General features: G+C 42.8%; 1 pseudogene; it reads left to right on the top strand.

Moving 5' to 3' along the window:
- Positions 1-5,104: 5,104 nt before the first annotated feature.
- Positions 5,105-12,762, top strand: LOC136461517 (protein ETHYLENE-INSENSITIVE 2-like; annotated as a pseudogene).
- Positions 12,763-13,023: the final 261 nt, after the last annotated feature.

The raw sequence follows: 13,023 nt of genomic DNA, 5'->3' as shown, positions 1-13,023 counted from the left end.
TAAAGCATTCAAATGGTACCATTTGAGGCCCTATATGGTAAGAAATGTAGGACACCTCTTAATTGGGTTGAGGTGGGAGACCGTGGTTATTTCAGACCTGATTTTATCAAAGAAGCTTGAGAGTAAGTCAGTGTTATTCAAAGTCATTTGAAGACTGCTCAAAGTCATCAGAAGACTTCTACGGACAAGCGAAGAAGGCCCTTGCAATTTGAAGTTGGTGATCATGTGTATTTGAAGGTATCTCCCATGAGAGGTGTGCATCGATTTGGTGTCCATGGGAAGTTAGCTCCTTGTTATGTTGGGCCTTATAAGGTTTTGGAGCGATGTGGTCCTGTTGCTTATCGTCTCCAGCTTTCAGATATTTTGTCAGCAGTACATAATGTCTTTCATGTTTCCCTGTTGAAAAAGTGTTAGCGAGTCCCTGATGAAGCGATGGAAATTTAAGACCTTACTCTTCAACTGGATCTCTCTTGTATTGAGCATCCTATCAAGATCTTAGATGAAAAAGAAAGAGTGACTAGAAATAATGTGGTGAAGTTTTATAAAGTTTAGTGGCAAAATCAATCAGAGGACGAAGCAACGTGGGAGCAAGAAAGCTATATCTTGAAGCATTATCCTCACCTTCTTTCTAGTTCACCGAGGTAATTGTTTAAATCGAAATTTATTTCTTATCTCTTTTTCCCACACTTGGCACATGAAATCTCAGGAGGAGATTTTGTTTAAGGGGGGAGAGCTGTAACACCCTCGGTGTCACACAGTGAATCACTTGCTAAAACATGTCATGAGCATCATACTTAAGTGATAGTGCATGTGGTGTGATGGATACGTAAAGCATTGTAACTTAAACGAGTCGTAAAAACGTAAAACGAAAAGTTAATTCACGATTTATAAAGTTAGCAAGTAGAGATGTTAACTAATTTTTATTGAACAAAAACGTTATAAAATATATATGTGACAACTTAATAAAGTTTGAAGTACACATTTTGTAGAAGATAGGACAACTTTTGTTTTAACAAGATAATAACACTAGCTAATATTTCTAATAGCATGGAAATCGAATTTGAAGCAAATCCAACTTAAGACTTAGTCAATTTCTTAAGTCTGAAAACAGATTGACAGAGTTATGTTTGATAATTTATTCTATAAAAATTTAGTTTAGGAGTGGTGTCGTTCTTTAGCGCTTGTTGATAGCCCAAGGCGCCCTCTTTAGAGTAGTGAAGGTGGTTTGGGGATTGGATCAACTGTGTAGTTGTTTTGAATGCTTTAAAAGTCGTGCACAGCTGTTCTCGGGCTATTTTTCCTGGCTAGACGTGATCACCATGCCGAGCGGCCTCGACGTCGTGGCGCTCGGTGTGCGTAAGCACACACGTGGCCACGTGCTGGCCGGCCAAAGCTGCCTACGCTCTGGCTGCATCACTGGCCACCTTGGCTTGCCACCGCACGGAGCCATGGCTGCCCGACTCGCCATGTCGCGCTGCCCCCGCTTGCTACCGTTGCCATGCGTTGTTGCTGCCCTCCGTGCCACTCCACAACAATGTCGCTGCCGCTGCCGTTGCATTGCTGCGCTGTGTTGTGCCATTGGCCTCGCCTGGACGCTGCAAGCATGAGGCCGAACCGCCATTGCCATGCTATTTATGGTACTGCGGCGCTCGGGCCACGCTGACCTCGAGCACGTGTCGTCGGCTAGTGCCGGTCGTGGTCGCTCCAGTCGCATCAACCGCATCCCATCAAGCAAGCACAGGCCAAGCCTTGACTGCGTCCCCACCGTCTCCCGCCCCTCCCCTGTCCTCTTCTTTGCTGCCACCGTCGAGCCACGCTAGCCCGCCTGCATGCGAGAAGCCATCCCCCATCAATTCCATGTGCCTGCACCTGCGCTCTCATGTCCTCTCGCTGCTCGACCCCACCCAAACTTGAACCGTGCAAAGCCAAGCTCCAATTTGGAGCTTCGCCCCGCCACCACGCCATTAAGACCCATCATCGCCCTCACCGTGGCTAGCCCCCTCCTCAACATCTCGAGCCTGAATTAGCTGCTACCACTAACCCCACCTAGAACCCCTCCCCATCGTGTGTACCTAAGCCACACCATTAGCTCCAATTTAGGTTAATATTTGTAGAAATTTTTGTGGCAAATTAGTAATAGTTTGGTTGATAAAATTTTTATAGTAGGTTCATTGTATTATTATGTGCTCACTGTAATTTTTGTAGCCCTAGAATAGACTACTTAATATGGTAGCTAAATACCCATTAAGGCTAAAGAAATAATGTCATGATATTGGTTTATAAAAATTAAGCACTTGTAGGGTGAGCTTGGAATCTATTTGGTAGAGATAATGATTAGCTTAGTATCTTAGTCATTAGAGCTAGCTTAGTAGCTTAGCATGTGTATTCTTATTTTAAGAGTTGTTATTGCCAAAATACTATGTGTTGCATCATCGTTGTATGCATGTAGAGAACGAGTTGGTGGAGTTCATGACCGTCGGAGAGTAGGAGTACGAGGAGGAGGTCCTTGTGCATGAGGAGGTTCTAGAGCCATCACTGACTGACTTAGCCGACAATCTGCCTATCTAAGGCAAGCCCCGATGCATAACTCTTATTGTGAATAATCACTGGATATATATATATATATCGTTTTGTGGATATATATATATATATGATGTGCATTTACGTTATATGATTTATATTGAAACTACATGCATAGATAAACCTACGCATGAGTCGTACTAGCATAGGTCGAGTAGCGGCTATGCTTGGACTATCGGTAGCATGAGTAACCTGCCGTTATTCACAATAGGTGGTTATTATTATTACTCTCATGATAAAATAGTAAAAGGAAATAGAGACCGGGCATGGATATGGTACTGGTATTGGTGGGTGTAATAGGTTGTGTCCCACGGCCAATGGGACATAGCTTGGTTATACTATTTTTCCCTGTCCGTGTCGGTTAAGGACCGTCCGTTGCTATGGATTCTAATCAAGTCACAGACTTATTATCCTGAGCACACACTTGCTTAAGGGAGAGAGAAGGCTCGTTGCTCTCTTGTCGTGGGTTTCGGCTCTTTCTAGACCGACTGTTTTTAGGTGGGGATGGTGGAGGTCTAAACACCGCACTGAGTCCGAGACTCATGAGTGGGGGCTTGGAGTCCAAATTTAGACAGGGACCTAGACCCCTTGACAGGAGAGTGGTGGGTTGGTCTTACTTGTGCCTGGGGTACCGGTGAGGTCTATGTTTTAGGGGTACCCAGCTAAGATACATTGGTTCATGAATCGCCGTGTGATACGGTACGGTTTGTCTATGATCTAGCACCATAGTAAGAACTGGAAGATGAAAGATGGTGAAATGGATCTGATCGCTCCACTCTTGCTTGAAAGTAGAACATGTGCTTACATAGAATGGTTAGATAATGAACTAATCATGACTGCTAATAAGAAACATACATAAGGATTCAGTACTAGTAATGCTTTTTCACAAAAGAGAAATCCCAGTAAACCATAAAGCTTAGCATATCCATTGGAGTTGGGAAATTATTCCCACTAGTCGGGTAAGTCTTGCGAGTACATTGTGTATTTAGGGTTTATTTACCCCTGTTGCAGGTGCTAGCTTGATGAATGGTTGTTGTGTGGAGGATTCTTCTAGTGGGCACAAACGGATCCTTGGATCTTATCGTTAGATGTTTATTTCAATTCCGCTGTTTAAATTCCGCACTCTGAACTTGGTATTGTAATAATATATTTTCGAGAGCTCTTATTGTATGAAATGGACTAAGTATTGTAAACTCGTACTCATTATTGGATCCTAGATGAAAAACGTAGATTGTTCGAGTTCTCCCTTGGGGTATGCTCGATGGAACCGTTTGATGTAGCTAGCTTTCGAGGTGCTTAATGTCTAGGGAAAAGACGAGCACTTCTAGAAACGTGCTATTTTAGACGGTTCTGCCACACCAAACAACCAACCACACACTAAATCGCTTGGAGAAAATTGAAATGAGATAAGACACCAAGAACAAAATAACCTTGTTCGCTTATGTTAAAGTTTGGTTTATGCTGATACTTATGCTGAAAATATTGTGAGAGAAAAATAATATTCTACTGCTGAAAAATAATACTGAATAAGCTTGGTGTTCAAATATTGTGGTTACTACAGCGGAGACAAACCATGGCCACATGCGCCTGGCTCTGTTTTGAAGAGAAATATACTTACAAGTAAAAGTTTGAGAAATATTGTAATAAAGATAGAAAAAGCTAGACATGTCATTCCAATATTGTATTAAGCTTTTAAAAAAGGTAGACACGTAAAACAATTGAAAGGGGAGTATTAGCTAGAGGTTAGCATGGGGCCTAGTATGTACGTATGGACCGATCTTGATCACGAACCAAGTAACTAAGAGTGACAATCACACTAAAGCTCTGATCGTTTCGTTGAGAAGCCATAGCTGTGCCCAAAATCCAACGCAATCAAAAGGTTGCCACGTTGAAGCTTTCATGCTATCCCAAACAGTGAAAGCAACCAGCACTATGCAATCATTTTTTGTGGTTTTATATACAGTAGTACTTACTTATAGTTATTTTCTTAATTAATTTCTTCGGCACTTGCAAACTTTTGTGACAACGTTCCATGTTCAGATTCTTCAAAATTTCCCCCTTTTATTTTATATTTATATATATCCGATCTTTTAACATTTCTGAATTTATAAACGGCAAGTTAATCCAATTGAACAAATGACAAGAATTCCCCAAAAAGCGTAAGCACCACAGTTCTTGAAATCAGGGCTGGTCCACAAACCCACTCTTGTCAGTTTGTCACCCCGTGACAGCAGGAAATAGTAAGCGCATAATCTTCCAAGAAAATTTAATTAAAAAAAACCTGAAGAAGCCAAGACGGAAGGGGAAAAAATGAAAAAAAAAAACTGACACATAAGAAAAGAAGCAGCTAGCAAGCTGAAGGTGAAAGCCTCAGCAGCTCGTCGTCCCCTCCACAAACCCACTCTTGTCAGTTTGTCACCCCGTGACAGCAGGAAATAGTAAGCGCATAATCTTCCAAGAAAATTTAATTAAAAAAAAAACCTGAAGAAGCCAAGACGGAAGGGAAAAAAAATGAAAAAAAAAACTGACACATAATAAAAGAAGCAGCTAGCAAGCTGAAGGTGAAAGCCTCAGCAGCTCGTCGTCCCCTTCCCCCCACTTCTTCCTCAGATAAGGAGAGGTCCTAGGGCAGAGAAAAAAAACATCGATTTTTTCCCCCTTAATTGGCCCAAGACCTTAGCCGCCTACCAGCAGCAGCAAGAGGTATGATTCTCGCATTGCTTGCTCCCTGCGTTTGCCCGCGATTTTTGCTGGTTTTTCGAGCTCCTCTTGCGAATTTTTTTTTGCCGTGTTGGAACCGCAGCTACGCAGCCGAACGCGAGTACTAGCGTGATTTGGTCAGTGGATCCCGTTGGGCTGCTTCTCCCTCGCGGCCGATTTGCGAGAGCAAGCAGGTCCCCAGGAAGCGATTTCATTTTTCGTTATTTTTTAGTTCCCTACACCAAAGATCAGAATCAGATCCGAGGCCACCCGTTTGCTTGCGAGCAAAAACCTACCTTTCACCGGCAATCTCGGCCGCCTCGGCAAGGATTTTCCCCGGCCGGAGCTCTGCAACATGGGGGGATCGATGGCTGCAACCTCCACAAGCTCCGGTGCCCACGAATCGAAGTCAGCAGCGCCTCCTAGGACTGAGGTAGGTGCTTGTTTCGCCGTCCAGTTCGACGCTTCTCATCTCGAGGGAGCCGTGCGGCCCAAATCGAGCTTCCTAAGGCCAGGACACCCAATCGAGCTGCCACAATCGAGATCCCCATCACCTGAATCGAGGTCCTTTCGACCAGAACCTAAGCTCCCGCCGCCGCCGTCGAGATAGCTGTCACCCAAATCGAGCTTTCCGTCGCTGCCGCATAGCTTGAGCTTGCTACTGTATCGAGCAAGCAAACCAAACCCTGGGGGTCTTGCTTTGCTGCGCTAGCTTAGCCTATCTATCCTTGCTAGGAATCAGAATCACCCGCCTTTTTGGTGATGTTTTGACTTGCGAGTGCCTGGTTTCACTGGGGCTGCTTTTCTCTTCTCCTTTGGAGTTCTGAATGAAGCCTATGGTGGCCTTGGAAGAAATAGAAAGATATGAAACTTACGCTTGGGGTCGGGAGACGCCTAGGAAGAAAGTTTTGGCTTAAAGGTGGAATCTTTTGAGGTTTTCCCATGCGAAATAAATGCATTTTTCGATGTTATTGATGGATTTGGTTGGTACTCGGTCAAAAGGTGTTCTTGGTTTGCCCTTTTTATGCTCTGGTTGCTGTTGCAATTGCGATTTCCTTTTCCCTTTCCCTTTGAATTTGGCGCTCTAAAAGTTGGTTCTCTTTGCCTGAAGGATCTCGGTTCTTGTTGCTGATTGGGTTGTTTGGATCTATCTGCAGGCAGACAAGCTAGGTTTTACTGCTTCCTTGGGCACAAAGATCCGCTGACCTCTTGGTAAAAATCCAACCTTTTTGTACTGTTTTCTTCCCGGGAAAACCTCCTTGTGGTGCATAAACTGCCTAGTACACACTGCCATTTCTGGAGAAGGAAACTGAGAACTACTATCCATATCTGGCTGTTCACTTGCCATGAAGCTGCTTGAACCGGAGGCACCTAAATGCTGTGGATTGTTCCTATGCAGATGATTGGATCAGTGGTGTCAGGCTTCGGGGGTTTTGATCAGATGTTGTATGAATAATAGCAGGATTGTTTGAGAGACTATAGTTTGGGTACTGTTTGCTTCTCTATTTACTGGTACGATTTCCTACTGATCTGCGGCTGCGCAGGAAGGCATCCTCTTTTTTTGCCGTACCATGGATGCCACGGATGTTCAACAGAGCATGGGATTTATGGAGTCAAGGGGTGGTATGCCTAAGTTTTTCCATGCCCTTGGACCAGCACTCCTGATTTCAATGGGGTACATTGATCTTGGGAAGTGGGTAGCAGCCGTTGAAGCTGGTTCTCGTTTTGGATTCGACCTGGTGTTGCTGGCTCTCCTTTTCAACTTCACTGCCATTGTATGTCAGTACCTTGCTGCTTGCATTGGCACTGTCACAGGGAAGAATCTTGCAGAGGTATTGGTTTACCGATGTTCCTTGGTTTTGCTGGCCTTCTCTTGAGATTTAGTTCAGTAAATGTTTGTTTTCATTTCACAACGCTATATGATGGTTAGATATTGAGTTGGACCTGAAGGAACTTAGAAGACCAGGGATTAGGGAAAGTATGAGCTATTCAATTTATGCAGATTGTTGATAAACAAAATGTATCAATTTAATTGCCTTCTTAAATAATTATTTTCCATCTATAGTTCAATTATAATACTACTGGATGTAGAAGGGCTTCTTTTTGGAGGAGAATAAATCTTTATCTCATCTTACTTGTTCATGATATTCCTTTGAAGTTGCTAGAAGTTGCTAACTTTTTCATGCCTTCACATGAAACAAAGATATGCCACCAAGAGTACAACCAGCCAACATGTATTTTCCTGGGTGTTCAAGCTGGATTGTCCTTGTTGACATCAGAGTTGACTATGGTATTTGCACACTTCCTTGGATGTCTCTCATATCTTTTAATGTTTAATCTGTGAATTCTCATCCTGTAAGGCAATGCTACATGATGTAGTTCTGACATGCTAGATTCTGATGGCTATATCTGGAATTTTCAGATTTTTGGCATAGCACTTGGATTCAACCTCCTGTTTGAATATGATGATCTCATCACAGGGATATGCTTTGCAACAGTGGTGCCTAATCTGCTACCATATGCTATATCCCACCTGGTAAGATTACTACTTCAAGAAGGATACTTGCACAGACACTGATACACTAATGAGGCTGGAACTTTGTTCCCTTATCTAAAAAAACTAATGTGACTTTATGTTTGCTAGTTACTTACCCATTATGTCTGCTCTAGGGAAAGAAGATGGAAGGGACAGTAAATGCCTGCATAGCAGGATTTGCACTTCTTAGTTATGTGCTTGGCTTATTGGTTAGCCAGCCACAAATTCCTCTCACAATGAATGTAATATTCCCCAAGATCAGTGGTGAGAGTGCTTACTCTCTGATGGCGCTTCTTGGCGCAAACATAATGGCACACAACTTCTACATTCATTCATCAGTTGTCCAGGTAAATTGTTTGATTAGTGGACAACGGCTTGCCAGAAATACTTCAAACCATACATTTACATGTATTTCAATTTTGGCTTGTTGTCTGGAGTTTGGAAACTCCTAAGAGTCAGCAGCGAGATCATTATATTGAACTTTTGCTCACGCCAGTTGAATATTGGATACAACTTGTAAACTATATTATTTCTTTTATTAATTTGATGAATTGTGGGTACACTGCATCGAAATAAAACAAGATGTAATTAATCATGTTTCAATTGTTTGCATAACTTCATACAAGTTTTCACTATAGGATCCACACTTTGTTCATCTGTACACATTGTGCTCAGCTTTTGGAAATTTTTGACAGTTCATGAAATTTTGCTTCTTATGTTTGGGTGTGTAGCATATTACAAAACATCAAAATTGTACCATTTCTAACTTTTCACATCGTGCTCAGTGGATAATATTGACATGTGCAAAAAAATGAAAGTAGTGACGGTTTGCGCACTTGCAGTAGTTTGTTTTTGCTGAATTGTCTTCAGTTTCTGTGCGTATTCTTAATCAAGAAACATTGTATTTGCAGGGTCAGAAAAAGTCATCTGCAGTTGGTTTTGGCGCCTTATTTCACTGACCATCTTTTTTCAATATTGTTCATTTTTACTGGAATCTTTATGGTGAACTATGTTCTAATGAACTCTGCAGCAGCGGAATCTACTAATACTCTTCTCATTACCTTCCAAGATGTTGTGGAGCTAATGAATCAGGTAAGCACCTAAATTTCGTACTTGTTTACGCTCTGTGCTAAGTTTCTGCTGAAAATTTTATTTAGGAAGCAATCCTACTCCGCTATAGAAAACTGAACTTTTGAGTACTTTGCAGATATTTGTAAACCCTCTGGCACCAACTATATTTTTAGTGGTTCTTCTCTTCTCCAGCCATATCATCTCGCTGACATCTGCTATCGGTAGCCAAGTGATTTCACAGCATTTATTTGGTATAAACCTTCCTCATTCTGGACATCATCTCCTACTGAAGGCTTTTGCCATAGTTCCTACTCTGTACTGGGCGAAAGTTGCAGGAGCTGAAGGGATATACCAATTATTAATTATATGCCAGATTATCCAGGCCATGCTCCTTCCATCTTCAGTCATCCCACTTTTTCGTGTTGCTTCGTCAAGATCAATAATGGGAGCCCATAGAGTGTCTTTGCATCTGGAGATACTGGTTTTTCTTGCATTTCTCCTTATGCTATTTTCAAATATCATATTTGTGGCAGAAATGCTATTTGGCGACAGTGGCTGGATGAACAATCTGAAAGGATATACTGGAAGCCCTGTAGTGCTCCCATATACTGTTTTCATTTTAGTTGCATGTGTATCTGTGGCTTTTTCACTGTACCTGGCTGTTACACCATTGAGATCTGGAAGTCATGAAGCCGAATCCCATGAATGGTCTGTGCATTCTCAGAGAGAACTCTTGAATACTGAAGAAAGGGAAAATGTTAAGGTGGACAATGTTACATATGAGGAAGATCAGAGATCAGATGTTGGCCCTTCTCCCAGGGATGTGCCTGACAGCCATCCGGAACTGGCCATGGACTATATTGATACAATGGACTATATTGATACTTCTGACACTGCTGTAGAATCTGATCATGACTCTCAACAATCTACTGCTTATGCATCCACTGCTTCTGAAACCTGCCCCTCCCCATCATTTACTCGTGAGGAGTCTAAATCAGTTGTTGCAGTCAACTGGCCGGAGCCTTTGGAGAAGGTTCCTACTATTACTGAAAGCACAGTAGAAAGTGTGGTCTCTAGTATCACGACTGAAAGAGATGTTTTAGTAGAAACAGATGTTTTCTCAGGCAAGGATAAGGAAGATATGCATGCTTTGGAGTCTGAGAAGTCAATTGTTGATAGCACCTCTTGTGTGTCTGATGATGGTCCACCATCTCTTACCTTCAGCAGGGGAAAAGGCTCAGATGCAGGAAATGGCAATGGTAGTCTGTCCAGGTTATCTGGTTTGGGCCGTGCAGCAAGGAGGCAGCTGGCTGCTACTCTTGATGAGTTCTGGGGGCATCTGTTTGATTACCATGGTAAGCTCACTCAAGAAGCCAGCACAAAAAAGTTTGGTATCTTGCTTGGGATAGACCTTAGAACACCTAGCACAGCTGTAAGAACGGATAAGCAAGCTGTTGAAATACCTAAGAGCCCACTGGTGAGAGACTCAATGCGGGGGGCAGCTTTTTTGTCAAGCTCAGTGGACCTGATGTCCCCTAAGAATGAGACATCGAACTTGGAACTTGCATATGGGCTTCAGAGAGGACCGAGCATGGGATTGTCAAGCTGGTCTCAGGGTATGCAGCTACCAAATACACAGCTGCAGAGCTCAAGCAATAGCCTACTTGAGCAAAGTGCAAGATTAAACTCAAATTTTAGTGCACCATCTTATTCAGACAATAATCAGTTCTACCAACCTGCAACAATTCATGGGTACCAGCTCACATCTTACTTGAAACAGATGAATGCCAGCCGAAACCCTTACTCTAGCATGCCACTGGACCCACAGAGGCTTCCAAAATCATCTGTGTCTGCTGTGCCAACCTATGTTGATTCCATGATGAATGCTCGTAATCATAATCTGCTTGCTTCACTGGGTGCTACTCCTTCACAGATTCCTGCAACATCCCGTGTAGGCTCAATGATGCCTGAAAGATCGTATTATGATCCTTCCACTGTTGATGGGAATGAAAATGCTGGTTCGCCTGCTTACTCAAAAAAGTACCACAGCTCACCTGATATGTCTGGAATAATCGCTGCAAGTAGAGCTGCATTGTTGAATGAAGCAAAGTTGGGTGGTGCCATTGGACCCCAGTCATACCTTAGCAGGCTGGCGTCAGAAAGATCTCAATATGCAAACTCAACAGCCAGGCCTGCGGCTCCATTAGCATTTGATGAGCTTTCACCTCCTAAGCTCCAGAGTGATATCTTCTCAGCGCAGTCGAGCATGAGCCCAAGTGCTAGATCCCTTTGGGCTAAGCAACCATTTGAGCAATTGTTTGGCATGTCAAGTGCAGAGCTCAGTAAAGGTGACTTCAATCTTTCAGGCAGATCAGGTGGCATGGCTAAGGATGATTTCTCTTATAAGGAATCTGAGACGAAGCTTCTTCAGTCCCTCAGATTCTGCATTATGAAGCTCCTTAAGCTAGAGGGATCAGGGTGGCTGTTCAAGCAAAATGGTGGTTGCGATGAAGATCTAATTGACCGAGTTGCTGCATCTGAGAAGCTATTGATGCAAGGGACTACTGAGAATCAACTGCTTCATGGTGATCTTCAGCAACATACTTCTGATCAGGTGGGCATCCAATACATGCGCACACTTCCCAACTGTGGGGAGGACTGTGTTTGGCGCGCATCACTCGTTGTTAGTTTTGGTGTCTGGTGCATCCACAGAGTGCTGGACATGTCTCTAGTGGAAAGCAGACCAGAACTTTGGGGCAAGTATACCTATGTCCTTAACCGTCTTCAGGTGAGTTGTTATGGTCCTGAACTAATTTAACTTCGTGCTCATTTTTGGTGTGTAAGATTTTTTTGCTTGCAATTGATAATATTCAGTTTTTAGTACTTACAATTAAGGGTGAAAACTGTTGGAAATGGTATTACAATATAGAAAACAAAAACGATCAGCTTTGGGTTTTTTCTATACTTAAGAAATAAACGAAAACAAAAAATGGTTGAAAATAGTTGTGAAACCAGTTGAAAATGACAACTTTTATGTTTGGATAAATTTTGGAAACAGTAAAAATGGTATCCTAATATAGAAAACGAAAATTTTAGGGTTTGTCCCATTCACTTATAATGATCCATTTTGTGATTCTTATGCTACTTATTTTATGCAGGGAATCTTGGACCCTGCATTCTCGAAGCCTCGGAGTGCTCTGACCATATGTGCTTGTCTTCAGAAAGACATCAGAGTGCTCAATAGTCCACCCCACAGTGGGCTAACAGCCATGGGTCCCATCCCCATACCAATCCGGGGCACCTTCACAACTGCAGGTGTGGTTCTGGAGATGATCAAGGATGTGGAGACCGCAGTCTCGGGCCGCAAGGGCAGGAGTGGCACAGCAGCGGGTGATGTCGCCTTCCCCAAGGGGAAGGAGAACCTGGCCTCTGTGCTGAAGCGGTACAAGCGGAGGCTTGCCAGCAAGGGACAGTAGCAGCGTCGGACAGCTATTGCAATGTTAGGAGTCTGACTATTGTTCTCCAGGGACTGCTGTCAGGCCTCCCTGAGTCCTGGATTTTTTCGTTACATGACGTTCGTAGGGACCGGCTGCCCGATGATCGTTCTGGTCCCTTCCAGCAAGTTTTTCTTCTTCTTTTGGTTATTTGTTTTTTTTCTTGGCAATGTCATGTTTTGTAAGGGCAACTACTTATGTGCTCAAAAGGACCCAAGATGTACACGCAAAGGAGATGTAGTCCGCTGATGCAGCATTGTAAAGTCCACACTCTGCAGGTTAACCTTTTTTGGGGCCGTCAAGTGTTGATGCCCTATGTATGTTATCACCCCTGCAGAGAGGTTGCAAATACTGAACTACTCACAAACTTGCACCTGTCGAGATCATTTTGTAATCTCCGACATCTTGTTCAGGGCCTTGTTTAGATTGCAAGTTTTTTCATTCTTTCTCCATCACATTAAATCTTTAGACACATATATAGAGTATTAAATATAGATAAAAAAAATAATTAATTACACAGTTTGATTGTAAATTACGAGACGAATTTTTTGAGCTAGTTAGGTTAGGTCATGATTGGATAATAATTGTTAAATACAAACGAAAGTGTTACAGTATTAAATACTGATTCCTGACTTCAATCTA

The sequence above is a fragment of the Miscanthus floridulus genome, chromosome 6 (assembly GCF_019320115.1).
Source record: "Miscanthus floridulus cultivar M001 chromosome 6, ASM1932011v1, whole genome shotgun sequence".
NCBI classification, from domain to species: domain Eukaryota; kingdom Viridiplantae; phylum Streptophyta; class Magnoliopsida; order Poales; family Poaceae; genus Miscanthus; species Miscanthus floridulus.
The sequence above is the reverse complement of the archived record's forward strand: the minus strand, read 5'-3'. Positions and strand labels throughout refer to the sequence as shown.